Raw genomic sequence first — 13,659 nt, forward strand, 5'->3', positions numbered from 1 at the left:
CGTGTCCAACTCTGTGCCACCCCATAGACGGCAGCCCACCAGGCTCCCCCGTCCCTGGGATTCTCCAGGCAAGAACACTGGAGTGGGTTGCCATTTCCTTCTCCAATGCATGACAGTGAAAAGTGAAAGTGAAGTCGCTCAGTCGTGTCCGACTCTTTGTGACCCCATGGACTGCAGCCCACCAGGCTCCTCCATCCATGGGATTTTCCAGGCAAGAGTACTGGAGTGGGGTGCCATCACCTTCTCCAAAAGACTATATAGATGAGAACAAATAGAGGCTATTTATGCAGGGCTTGCTGTAGCAAGGGAGTCAGCCACCTTCGCCAACTTAAATTTGGCAAAAACTCAAAGGCAGGCATAGGAAAGCTTTCTGTTGAAAAAGAAGGGTGTGCTCAGCTGTGCTCTGGGTGGTGTGGTAGGCCTGGGGAGATTGGAGGCAGACTGACTGGAAGTGGGATATCTAAGTAAGTGGTTGGGAAAGTATTATTTGGCTTTCTCTGGCTGGTCCTGAATTGGAAGCAGGGGCAAAAATGAGGGGAACTGGGAATCACTGACCAAGCCCAGTCTCAAAGCTGATGGCTTCAGAGATTGCGGTCTGGCTTCTTGAATTGGATGCTGCCAAGGTTGTGAGTCAGAGTTCTGTTTTCACGGATAGTCTGGCCATTGTCTGTTTGTACGTTCGGTCTCTCAGAAACAATCCAAAATTTGATGTCTCAAACACTGAAAACATATTTAGTATAATTCGATAACTGAATTCTTCCCTCAGCATGCAGAGACTTATCTCTCGAATCTTGTTATTCTTTTCCATCCATCCTGTGATGTCTGTAACCTGAAGAGCACAATAAGAGTTAGTGGGAGCAACTAACTCTGTAACTCTAAAACTGCTCCACATGAATAGAAAAATACTTTGAATAACAGGAATGAGATCACGTTCTGCATTTTGTGAGTACTGTAGATGCTACAGTGAAGATACATCATTGCTATAATATAAGCATTGTTGTCCCTCCTTTTTATAAAGTATAAAAATAATCCACTTGTGCTGATGCTAATAGGCACCATACTAACTTTTGAGTGACAGATATGTGGTCGAAATTTAGAAGAGGAAGACACACCCAATATAGTTCAGGATATTGTGATATTCCCCTGAACATCCTCCGAATGGGATGGGGTGGAGGGCCATTCTACACACCACTGCCCGTAGACATAAGAGGGAGCATGACCTCGACAGTGAGTGGCATGCTGGGGACGAGGGATGGAGGGCTGAGAGGACGCATCATGGCCGAGCATGTTGACTCTACAGCACGTTTCTTGAATACAAGTCCCAACTCCCCCATTATATGGCATTAAGTAATTGACTTAGTCTCTAAGTTCTTCAAGTTCTTTTGTGTAAAATGAGGATGATGATGCCTCTTTCCTAGGGTCGTTGGGAGGACAAAATATTTGTAAAGTTCACTTAGGAGTGCTCAACACATTTTAAGTACCATGTAAAAGTTTGCTTGTTAAATAATGGAAAAGGAATCATTATTATGATAATAATCTATCTCTGAATATACCTTAAAACTCTTCTTTAGGGCAAACAAACCAACAGATCTGACGATCGCTCCTCTGAAAGGTCTGATGAGATAAGTGGTAAATGAAGGCAAATTCATGCATCTGAAGAACATAAGCATAAATGAGCTTGAAGAGATTAGATAGAAGTATATACCAATTTTTTTATTTTTGTTTTATAGAAGAAGAACTAAAAAATAAGCAATGGTATAAAATTATATACTATATATTAAAAAGAAAGCAAGCCTTGTCATCTATACTATGACATCCAAAGCAACATTATTAACAACAAGAATTAACTAAGCTAACATCTCTCTCCTTTTTTGTTGCATTTTTACCTAATCCATTGCTCATCTTTATTTCTAATCATCAATAACCGCACTGTTTGCATTTAATGTTGGCTTGACCATAGACTTCCTAAGGTTTAAATTATCTTGTTTACATTTGAAACTCTTGATTTGTGGGTCAGTACCCTTTATTGTATTACCAGGAATGTTCTTACATGTGACTTTACTCTTTCAGAGCCGGATATTCATAACTAAAGGCAGTCATTTAAACAAAGCTAATGGATTCCTAAATATTCAATCTAGCACCTCAGTTTTTGTTGACATCTTCCATATTCATCAAATATCCTCCTCTGACAGCTCTTCAGTTTTCAGAGCATGTAATAGCACTTAAATTGGATACAAGAATATCCTTTCTCCTCAAATATTGCCAACTGTTTGAGTGATATGATCCTCTTTGCAGAAGTTGTGGTCTCTTGCTATTCAAGAAAGAAGCGCATTGGCAGTGTTACAGTGAAAATAAGAGATTTTATGTAAAAGATGAGTCAATTGAAAGAGATAAAAAGACAACTATTAATTAAAATTCTAATTGAATGCCATATCTTTCAGCTGAAGGCATCAGATCATGCAAATAGTTTCATTTACTAAGTCTCCTTTAATCAATATTCATCAAGCAATGATGTGAACAGAGCGTGGTTTTGTGTCACGGGGCTTTTAGAATTTATGATGTTCCTTGTATCTGCGGCAGAACGCAGCTGGAGTAGGCTTTGAGGCCTGGGAAGCCATTCTGGCTCTCTTCTTTGGGTCCTTGTTTTTGACTTCTGTGCTGCCGCAGTATGTCTCCTTATGCAGAAATGGCTATTCTTCAGGCCAAAGTTTTAAAAGAGCATGTTGTGAAAGCATCTGGAAGAAGTTTTGAGGTCAAAAGATTTGCCTTGAATTCAGCCTCAGCCACTATAGCTGTGTGACCAAGGGCAAATTATCTAACTCAATAGAGTCTTGGTTTCATTTGTAAATGAAGATAATTTGCCTTACAAAGTTTTTATGATGATTAAATAATATAAGACAGTGACTTACATTTTTTTTCTTTCACTGTAACCTCTGGGAAGAAATATATTTTTACCTTAGAATCCATTATAGATATTTTTCATATATGAGTAAGATAGTGAGTGTGTATGTTTATGTATGTAAAACCCAAATAAAAGTTTCAGGTAATAATACTTAACCTTACTATGTGAGATGCACTCTGATATTTTTCTATTCTGTATTATTCTCTCAGTATTAAAAAAAAATGCTGATTGTAGTACTCTAAATTGATCTCACAACACATTAATGGGATGAAATTCATATTCTTGAAGACACAGACCTAATTACCTGACTTGATAAACATTAAGTTCTCTACTTTTACCCCCTTCTTTCAGCTCTAGTTTGTTCCACTGTTTTCTGACTTCTATGATTTTTGGTGGTTACCCCTTTCACAATGGTGATTCTTCTCACCTGCTGGTCCCCAGACATAAAAAGTCTTTTATTCCTTTTTGAATGTCAAAAATGTTTCATAACAACTTTTAATAATTTGACATTTAGGGACTTCCTCGTGATCCAGTGGTTAAGACTCAGTGCTTCCACTGCAGAGGGCATGGGGTTGATCCCTGGTCAGGGAACTAAGAATCTTGTGTGCTGTGTGACCAAAAAAATTAGAAAATTTGACATTTAAGCAAGGCTAATTTTTTAATGTGAAAGGATATATAGTTGCTAGTAATTTTAATGAAGGAAAATTTTGGTACAAATTATGCAATATCTACTGTATTTAATCTAATAATCAAGGTAGAAATGAAATAATCACAATCTCTCTATGGTAGAAATACTCTTTTTCTCATGTGTAGGGAACTATACAAGGATTTAAAATTTTACTGAGGAATACAACATATCGGAGGGAGCCTCAAAACTCTCAAAAGAGAAAGTAAATAAAACTGCCCTCTGAGAATTAAACTAGAAAAATCTGCACATAATGGAGGTTAGCCATGTGAAAGACTAGAAGACCTGCCTGGGATCTGAGACAAAACCAAAGAACTTCTATCCCCTACATTGAGAGTATGGAGTCTTAACCACTGGACTGCCAGGGAAGTCCCAAGAAGAGGTTTTTCTAAAAAGAGTTTTTTGAAACAGAGTTACAATGGAAACGCAGAACTGATATTCATTTACTCTTTAACATAGACATCAGACGCCCAACTTTTCAAAAATGCATTTGACTCATATCTATATTCTATATCTGTATTCAGTCTGAAGGTTTGGAGAAGAAATGTCATATTTTGGCATCTCCACAAAATCTTTTTTGTTGTTGTTTGCACAAAACTCAGTTTTTAGTATAAAGGCAGCTCCGAAAATAAAAATCTCTACAGTAAGAGAAATCAAAAAGAAGCCACTCGGCTCCTGGAATGTAAAAGCTGTGCTGCTGAAGACATGGGCAAACAGGCCTAGAGTAGATGTAAACAGAGACACATAATTTGTGATCACTCTGCAGACCTGGCTTGAATTACTTGGAGCTCATCAGAGCTGATGAGGCACTAACTGCATTCAGGTGCACTTCAATCAGAACTAGATTATACTATTAAGATTAATGAAGCACTAGAAGACTTTAATGAGTAAAAGAGCCTTGGTTTTAAAGTCTTTAATGCATTTTACTCACATGACAACCATTTGGTTGACAGTGAAATCACATCTCTTTCTGCTAGGCAGGTAAAAAGTTTTGGTTATTGAAGGTTTAAGGTTTAATACATTGTGTTCAACATACTCCCTGGCACATCTCTTCAACCTTTACTTAAATGGCCTATGGGTTTGGCTTAATGAAAACAGAGGTTGCTTTATCTGTCTTTTGCTATCCTGTTTTATTTTTTGTAATAGAAACTAATTGTTCTCTCTCAGATTCCAGATTTTCTTATTATACTACTGAGATGGCATTCTCCCCTGTTTTATGCTGCTAGCACTTTTATAAGCCAATGAGGCCCCTGTTTTTTTATCTTTTCTAGGAATGTATTCATCATGTTGGGTAGGGGGAGTTCCACCACCTCCAAATAGGACTTTACTATGAGATTCAGCAGAATTTGAAACTGAGAAGGAAAGATGAATGTTTGCCGAGTATCTATGCTTATTTTAATATTAGCCTGGCAAATATGAAATATTAGGCAACTATAGGAGAGTCATGTCTCTGAGTGCAGGAGAGGGAACAGATGTTTTATGGCCTGGATACAGTTTTGACAAATTTAATGTTAAAAATTAACATTAACAAATTTAGCTGTCTTAAGATACTAGTTTTTGTATCTTAGTTTCCCCCAGATGTCAATGAGTATTACTGTGCATGAGCATTCAGTTCAGTTCAGTCACTCAGTCGTGTCCGACTCTTTGTGACCCCATGAATCACAGCACGCCAGGCCTCCCTGTCCATCACCAACTCCCGGAGTTCACTCAGACTCACGTCCATCAAGTGAGTGATGCCATCCAGCCATCTCATCCTCTGTCGTCCCCTTCTCCTCCTGCCCCCAATCCCTCCCAGCATCAGAGTCTTTTCCAATGAGTCAACTCTTCTCATGAGGTGTCCAAAGTACTGGAGTTTCAGCTTTAGCATCATTCCTTCCAAAGAAATCCCAGGGCTGATCTCCTTTAGAATGGACTGGTTGGATCTCCTTGCCGTCCAAAGGACTCTTGAGTCTTCTCCAACACCACAGTTCAAAAGCATCAATTCTTCAGCACTCAGCCTTCTTCACAGTCCAACTCTCACATCCATACATGACCACTGGAAAAACCATAGCCTTGACTAGACGGACCTTTGTTGGCAAAGTAATGTCTCTACTTTTCAATATGCTATCTAGGTTGGTCATAACTTTTCTTCCAAGGAGTAAGTGTCTTAATTTCATGGCTGCAGTCACCATCTGCAGTGATTTTGAAGCCCCCCAAAATAAAGTCTGACACTGTTTCCACTGTTTCCCCATCTATTTTCCATGAAGTGATGGGAACAGATGCCATGATCTTTGTTTTCTGAATGTTGAGTTTTAAGCCACCTTTTTCACTCTCCTCTTTCACCTTCATCAAGAGGCTTTTTAGTTCCTCTTTCTGCCATAAGGGTGGTGTCATCTGCATATCTGAGGTTATTGATATTTCTCCAAGCAATCTTGATTCCAGCTTGTGCTTCTTCCAGCCCAGCGTTTCTCATGATGTACTCTGGATCTAAGTAAAATAAGCAGGGTGACAATATACAGCCTTGATGTACTCCTTTTCCTATTTGGAACCAGTCTGTTGTTCCATGTCCAGTTCTAACTGTTGCTTCCTGACCTGCATATAGGTTTCTCAAGAGGCAGGTCAGGTGGTCTGGTATTCCCATCTCTTTCAGAATTTTCCACAGTTTATTGTGATCCACACAGTCAAAGGCTTTGGCATAGTCAATAAAGCAGAAATAGATGTTTTTCTGGAACTCTTTTGCTTTTTCCATGATCCAGCGGATGTTGGCAATTTGGTCTCTGGTTCCTCTGCCTTTTCTAAAACCAGCTTGAACATCTGGAAGTTCACGGTTCATGTATTGCTGAAGCCTGGCTTGGAGAATTTTGAACATTACTTTACTAGTGTGTGAGATGAGTGCAATTGTGCAGTACTTTGAGCATTCTTTGGCATTGCCTTTCTTTGGGATTGGAATGAAAACTGACCTTTTCTAGTCCTGTGGCCACTGCTGAATTTTCCAAATTTGCTGGCATATTGAGTGCAGCACTTTCACAGCATCATCTTTCAGGATTTGGAAATAGCTCAACTGGAATTCCGTCACCTCCACTAGCTTTGTTCATAGTGATGCTTTCTAGACCCACTTGACTTCACATTCCAGGATGTCTGGCTCTAGGTCAGTGATCACACCATTGTGATTATCTGGGTCATTCACCCAGATAATCACTATCTTTTTTGTACAGTTCTTCTGTGTATTCTTGCCACCTCTTCTTAATATCTTCTGCTTCTGTTAGGTCCATACCATTTCTGGCCTTTATGGAGCCCATCTTTGCATGAAATGTTCCCTTGGTATCTCTAATTTTCTTGAAGATATCTCTAGTCTTTCCCATTCTGTTGTTTTCCTCTATTTCTTTGCATTGATCGCTGAGGAAGGCTTTCTTATCTCTTCTTGCTATTCTTTGGAGTAAGCATTAGTATTATATATTATGAATATTCATTACTATTTGGAAAGTTTTAGAGCATAAGGTGCTTACTAATAATGGCTATATTTATTTTAAAAATGCTTTGTGCTCCACAACAGAACTTTCCAAATCTAAGTTGATGGCTGACTTTATGATTAGAAAGGAAAATTATACATGGATAACAACTTGCTTTTTACATTTAAGAACAGCTTCTTAAGTAGTAAATAAAAATGTAAAAAGTAAACTTCAAGAGAATCAAGATGAAAATACTACACATAAAAAGGTCAAAGAGCAGTTTTTCTGGTTTTCAAATTGTGATAAAAATACATAAAATTTCCCACTGTGAAGTGTACAGTTCAGTGGCACTAAGCACATTTACACTGGTGTGTAGTCATCGCCCCTATCCTAAATATAATTTTCAAACATACCCATTACAGGAAAAGCAGAAACACCTATAGATTGAAGACTGTTGAGAGGAAGAGCAATTTTGCTCTGCTTCCCTCTTAGTTCTTTTGGCTGGTGTCAACTTAAAAATGCACAAAGAGTTATATATTTCTTTTGTCCAGGGATTTTTACTGAGAACTACAGCCTGAGATGGAGAAGGCGATGGCACCCCACTCCAGTACTACTCTTGCCTGGAAAATCCCATGGACCGGAGGAGCCTGGTGGGCTGCAGTCCATGGGGTCTCGAAGAGTTGGACACGACTAAGCAACTTCACTTTCACTTTTCACTTTCATGCATTGGAGAAGGAAATGGCAACCCACTCCAGTGTTCTTGCCTGGAGAATCCCAGGGACGGGGGAGCCTGGTGGGCTGCCATCTATGGGGTCTCAGTCAGACACAACTGAAGCAACTTAGCAGCAGCAGCAGCACAGCCTGAGACAGCCTCTCAGTAGCTCTGAAGAATTGCTCCAAATACATATGGGAAGAAATAAGTGCAAATATTGATACATGATTTTTGGAGAAGGAATCTGTCAAGCATATATGTTGGTAAAGGAGTAATGCTAGTCACAAAGTACAGGTATCACAAGTTAATGGTTTTAGTGTATTTCTATATATGGGAAGATGCAAGACTTGAGATGTACCTCTAACTATCCATGGGGCCTGCTGTCCAAAGCATAGAGCATCCTGTTAGCATCTTAATTCCCTCTGTCTGAGGCACAGAGTACATCATCCTGTTATCAGCTTAATTTCCTCTCAGAGTACAGAGTTGGTCAGGGACTGCAGCAGATTACGACTTAATCCTAGCAGAATCGGGTGATGAATAGAAATGCTCTTTGTTCTTCTCTGTTTACACTGGTAATTAAAAGGCAGATGTGGGCAGATTAATAGGAGAAAATCAAATGTATTGCATATGCATGGGAAAATCCTCATAAATATGAAAAACTGCAAAGATGGCAAGGCAAGATGAGGTAACACTGTTATTCTGGACTAAGGAGAAGTAGGTAGGGGTCGGGGACTTCAAAGGGAAGTCAGATAATTTGCAGGATGATAAAAAGACTTAATGTTGGGTGTACAAATGTTTGCTGGGCCATGCAAAGACAGGGGACACAGGACTTTGATGAAATGGGCCTTGCTAGGTTTCTTCCTGTCTACCTCTCTTGTTTTACAGGCCAGAGAAGTTAAGTGATTGTCACAGGACACACTGCTAGTGTACACAGCATACTTATGATAGTTGTTACTTACGGTGATAACTCCTCCTTCCCGGGACAGGCTGCCTATCCGAAATTCTTTTGGACACTATCAGGAATGTTCAGAAAATCTTCTCAAGTCTTCTGGGGCTTGCCTGTTTTTAGCTGAGAATAATCAGGAGGCCAGAGTGGAACATCTGGAGGCAACCTTCCCTAAACCCCATCACTGTACATTCGGATCAGATCTTGAAAGAAATCCCTTTGTTGGTTTGCTCTCCTGCTCCAAGACACAGTTTAGATATCTAAAGCAACATACACGTATGGCCAATTTCTATTTGAAAACTGGCTAATAATTTCCATATTGCCCTGCCTTGGGCACACCTGGGTACAGCTCCACATTTGCCCTCTTTCATCTATGCCTTGGGGTACCGTTGGCACACCTTCCTATCTCCTCTGCTAGATTACAGATTCCTCTGGGAATATGGGCGGTGCCCAATTCATCTTCATAGAGCTCACCACCATATACTCACATCTTCCAGAATAAGTATAAATATGATGGTACATTTTCCTGGCCCATAAATGTTTCTTAAAATATTTGTGGAACCTCCTTTCCTATGATCATTTATTTGCCATGCCATACTTTTTGGAGGACTATTTCCCAACTATGTGGTCCTCTTAAATTAATTGTTATTTTTTACTCAGTGATTTATAGGTAGATTGCTTATAGTAGTTACTAAATCTGTTCTAAATATTTCAGTCATTTTATTGTGTTCACTTTGGTCCTGTATCAAGTATTAGCTTAAGTCTGTGAATGTGTGTGTGTGTGTGTGTGTGTGTGAGTGTGCCTTATTTACACAAAGCATTTCATCTTATTGAAGAAGATGGGTAGATTTTTTCTTTTTTATCGACTCCTCCCCATCACTTCCCTAATCCCTCTTTCCAGTTGTCTGCAACACATTCTGTTGTGAGAGTTTCCAAAAGTCTCCCAGGAAGAATGACCTTATCTGTAATCTGTGCTCCCAGGGTAGTTCATACACTTATCACCTTGCTGGTGATTTACAGGTCTTCATGCCTTACCCTTATAGGTTGTTGGCTGCTTAAAGCCTAGGGCTGTCATTTTTATATATCTAGTCTTTAACAAGGTACTGGCAAACAGTAGATATAAAAAAGGCTTCCCAGGTGGCACTGTGGTAATGAATCCGCCAGCCAGTGCAGGAGATGCAAAAGATACAGGTTTGATCCCTGGGTCAGAAAGATCCCCTGGAGAAGGAAATGGCAACCCACTCCAGTATTCTTGCTGGGGAAATCCCATGGACAGAGGAGCCTGGCAGGCTACAGTCCATGGGCTCGCAGAGCTGAACACAAATGAGCACAGCACACACACACACACACACACACACACACACACACCAAAAAATGTTTCTTCCTAACTATCCTTTTATAGAATTCCCTTTGTAACTACAGACCTCTCAGTGCTCCCTTAGAACATAGGGCCGTACCTGGTAGCATTTCCTCAGGCTTTAGGAGAAGGGGAGGAAGTACTTCAGAGAGAAGAGCTTACAAATCTTAGCACTTATAATTTAGGTTTAAGTATTCATTTGAAGCACTTGAAACTCTAACCACTAAAATGCTTGATTAGGAACTCAAGCTTGAGAGACACACCAGAAGAGGGTGAGAAGAGCGTCAGAAGACTACATCATTTTTGTGATTAATGTTTCCAGTGCTACTCTTTTTTCATGTTTAAACAAAGAGTACGAAAAAGATTTAAGCTTTTTCAGGGGAGAACACACACTTCATATTATTTCTTTTCCTTATTGCTTAGTAATCTCAAGCAACTTCCACTAATGGATTTCTGCTGTTAGGCACTTTGGGTCCTGCTTATAATCTTGTTATTTAGTGAGAAAACCAACAATCAAATGAAAAACTAAAAATATAGGGCCATCGCCATGTGCATGTCAGGTAATAAAACTGTGTCACTAGCACGGTGTTCTCTGGCAATCACTTAACTTCCCTGACCCATAAAACAAGATTTTTAAAGGTATATATTTCTATGAATCTATATATAATTGGAAATTCTCATGCGCTTGTCTCAAAACTTCCATGGATTAAAAAAAGCTCTTTAGTAATAATATTAAAGGTAATGCTTGTTCATTAAGGAGTAGTTGTAAAATAATATTTAACGAAGAAAAAAGGAACTCAGTTCTGTTACCCACTGGCCTTACTATAAGGGCCTTCAGTCAGTTCAGTTCAGTCGCTCAGTCGTGGCTGACTCTTTGTGATCCCAAGGACTGCAGCACGCCCTGCTGTCCATCCAGCACGTCCCTGTCCATCACCAGTTCCCAGAGCTTACTGAAACTCACACCCATAGTCCGTGATGCCATCCAACCATCTCATCCTCTGTCGTCGCCTCCTCCTCCTGCCTTCAATCTTTCCCAGCATCAGGGTCTTTTCAAATAGTCAGTTCTTTGAATCAGGTGGCCAAAGTATTGGAGTTTCAGCTTCAGCATCAGTCCTTCCAGTGAATATTCAAGACTGATTTCCTTTAGGATGAACTGGTTGGATCTCTTGTAGTCCAAGGGACTCTCAAGAGTCTTCTCCAACACCACAGTTCAAAAGCATCAATTCTTGGCACTCAGCTTTCTTTATAGTCCAACTCTCACATCCATATATGACCACTGGAAAAATCATAGCTTTGACTAGACAGACGTTTGTTGTCAAAGTAATGTCTCTGCTTCTCTGTTTGTTAATATGCTATCTAGGTTGGTCATAGCTTTCTTCCAAGGAGCAAGCGTCTTTTAATTTCATGGCTTCAGTCACCATCTGCAGTGATTTTGGAACCCCGAAAATAAAGTTTCTCACTGTTTACATTGTTTCCCCTTCTATTTGCCATGAAGTGATGGGACCAGATGCCATGATCTTAGTTTTCTGAATGTTGAGCTTTAAGCCAACTTTTTCACTCTCCACTTTCACTTTCATCAAGAGGCTCTTTAGTTCTTCACTTTCTGCCATAAGGGTGGTGTCATCTGCATATCTGAGGTTATTGATATTTCTCCCAGCAATCTTGATTACAGCCCGTGCTTCTTCCAGCCCAGCGTTTCTCATGATGTACTCTGCATATAAGTTAAATAAGCAGGGTGACAATGTACAGCCTTGACGTACTCCTTTCCCAATTTGGAACCAGTCTGTTATTCCACGTACAGTTCTAACTGTTGCTTCTTGACCTGCACACAGATTTCTCAGGAGGCAGGTCAGGTTGTCTGGTATTCCCATCTCTTTCAGAATTTTCCACAGTTTGTTGTGATCCACACAGTCAAAGGCTTTGGCATAGTCAATAAAGCAGAAGTATAGGTTTTTCTGGAACTCTCTTGCTTTTTTGATGATCCAATGGATGTTGGCAGTGTGATCTCTGGTTCCTCTGCCTTTTCTCAATCCACCTGAACATCTGGAAGTTCACGGTTCATGTACTGTAGAAGCCTGGCTTGGAAAATTTTGAACATTACTTTGCTAGTTTGTGAGATGAGTGCAATTGTGCAGTAGTTTGAGCATTCTTTGGCATTGCCTTTCTTTGGGATTGGAATGAAAACTGACCTTTTCCAGTCCTGTGGCCACTGCTGAGTTTTCCAAATTTGCTGGCATATTGAGTGCAGCACTTTCACAGCATCATCTTTTAGGATTTGAAATAGCTCAACTGGAATTCCATCACCTCCACTAGCTTTGTTCGTAGTGATGCTTCCTAAGGCCCATTTGACTTCACATTCCAGGATGTCTGGCTCTAGGTCAGTGATCACACCATCGTGATTATCTGGGTCATGAAGATCTTTTTTGTACCATTCTTCTGTGTATTCTTGCCACCTCTTCTTAATATCTTCTGCTTCTGTTAGGTCCATACCATTTCTGTCCTTTATCGAGCCCATCTTTGCATGAAATTTTCCCTTGGTATCTCTAATTTTCTTGAAGAGATCTCTAGTCTTTCCCATTCTGTTGTTTTCCTCTATTTGTTTGCATTGATTGCTGAGGAAGCCTTTCTTATCTCTCCTTGCTATTCTTTGGAGTTCTGCATTCAAATGGCTATATCTTTCCTTTTCTCCTTGCCTTTTGCATCTTTTCTTATAAGAGCCTTAAAGCAGCTTAAAAAAATCACGACAGTTTTAAGAAGGAACCTGTTAGAATGTCACTGGTCTGGATCTCATTTTTTATTCTCAACAATAGAATCATTATTTTTTTCCCCTCTCTTGTGCTGTATTTCTGTTTAGTATAGTATATATTCTGTATGTATATTTGTCAATAAGTATATTGTCCAGTGTTGGAGAAGACTCTTGAGAGTCCCTTGGACAGCAGGAGCTCAAACCAGTCAATCCTAAAGGGAATCAACCCTGAATATTCATTGGAAGGACTAGTGCTAAAGCTGAAGCTCCAGTACTTTGGCCACTTGATGCCAAGAGCTGACTCACTGAAGAAGACCCTGATGCTGGGAAAAATTGAAGACAGGAGGAGAAAGGGATGACAGAAGATGAGATGGTTGGATGGAATCACCAACTCAATGGACATGAGTCTGAGTAAACTCTGGGAGTTAGTGACGGACAGGGAGTCCATGGGGTCGCAAAGAGTTGGACATGACTGACAGACTGAACTGAGTTGGATATTGTCCAGAGGCTCCTGAGCACTGCATAAGATATTAAAACATTTTTCTACATCCAACCCTCTTCTCTCGACCTATTTTATGGGATCTACTGTATAATCTAAAAGACTATGTGAAGGTCTTCATTGTTTAAGCTCTAAAGGATAAACTATAAACACTTTGATTTGGCATTTAAAAAATCCTTTAACTTAGTAAAATCTGGTCCCAGCCCTTCTTTTTAGATTCTCTTACCCTCATTACAAATTACTCTACAGCTAAATAGCTGCTGGTGCTACTGTGAGACTCAGCTTGAGGGCTGGCTTATCCCGTGTGGTCCTTGGACACTCCCAGCCCTAAAGCACCTACAGGCGACTTTACTCAGGCCGACAAGACTTCTTATTCTCAGCGAA

This window comes from Bos javanicus, chromosome 7 (assembly GCF_032452875.1).
Source record: "Bos javanicus breed banteng chromosome 7, ARS-OSU_banteng_1.0, whole genome shotgun sequence".
Classification (NCBI taxonomy): domain Eukaryota; kingdom Metazoa; phylum Chordata; class Mammalia; order Artiodactyla; family Bovidae; genus Bos; species Bos javanicus.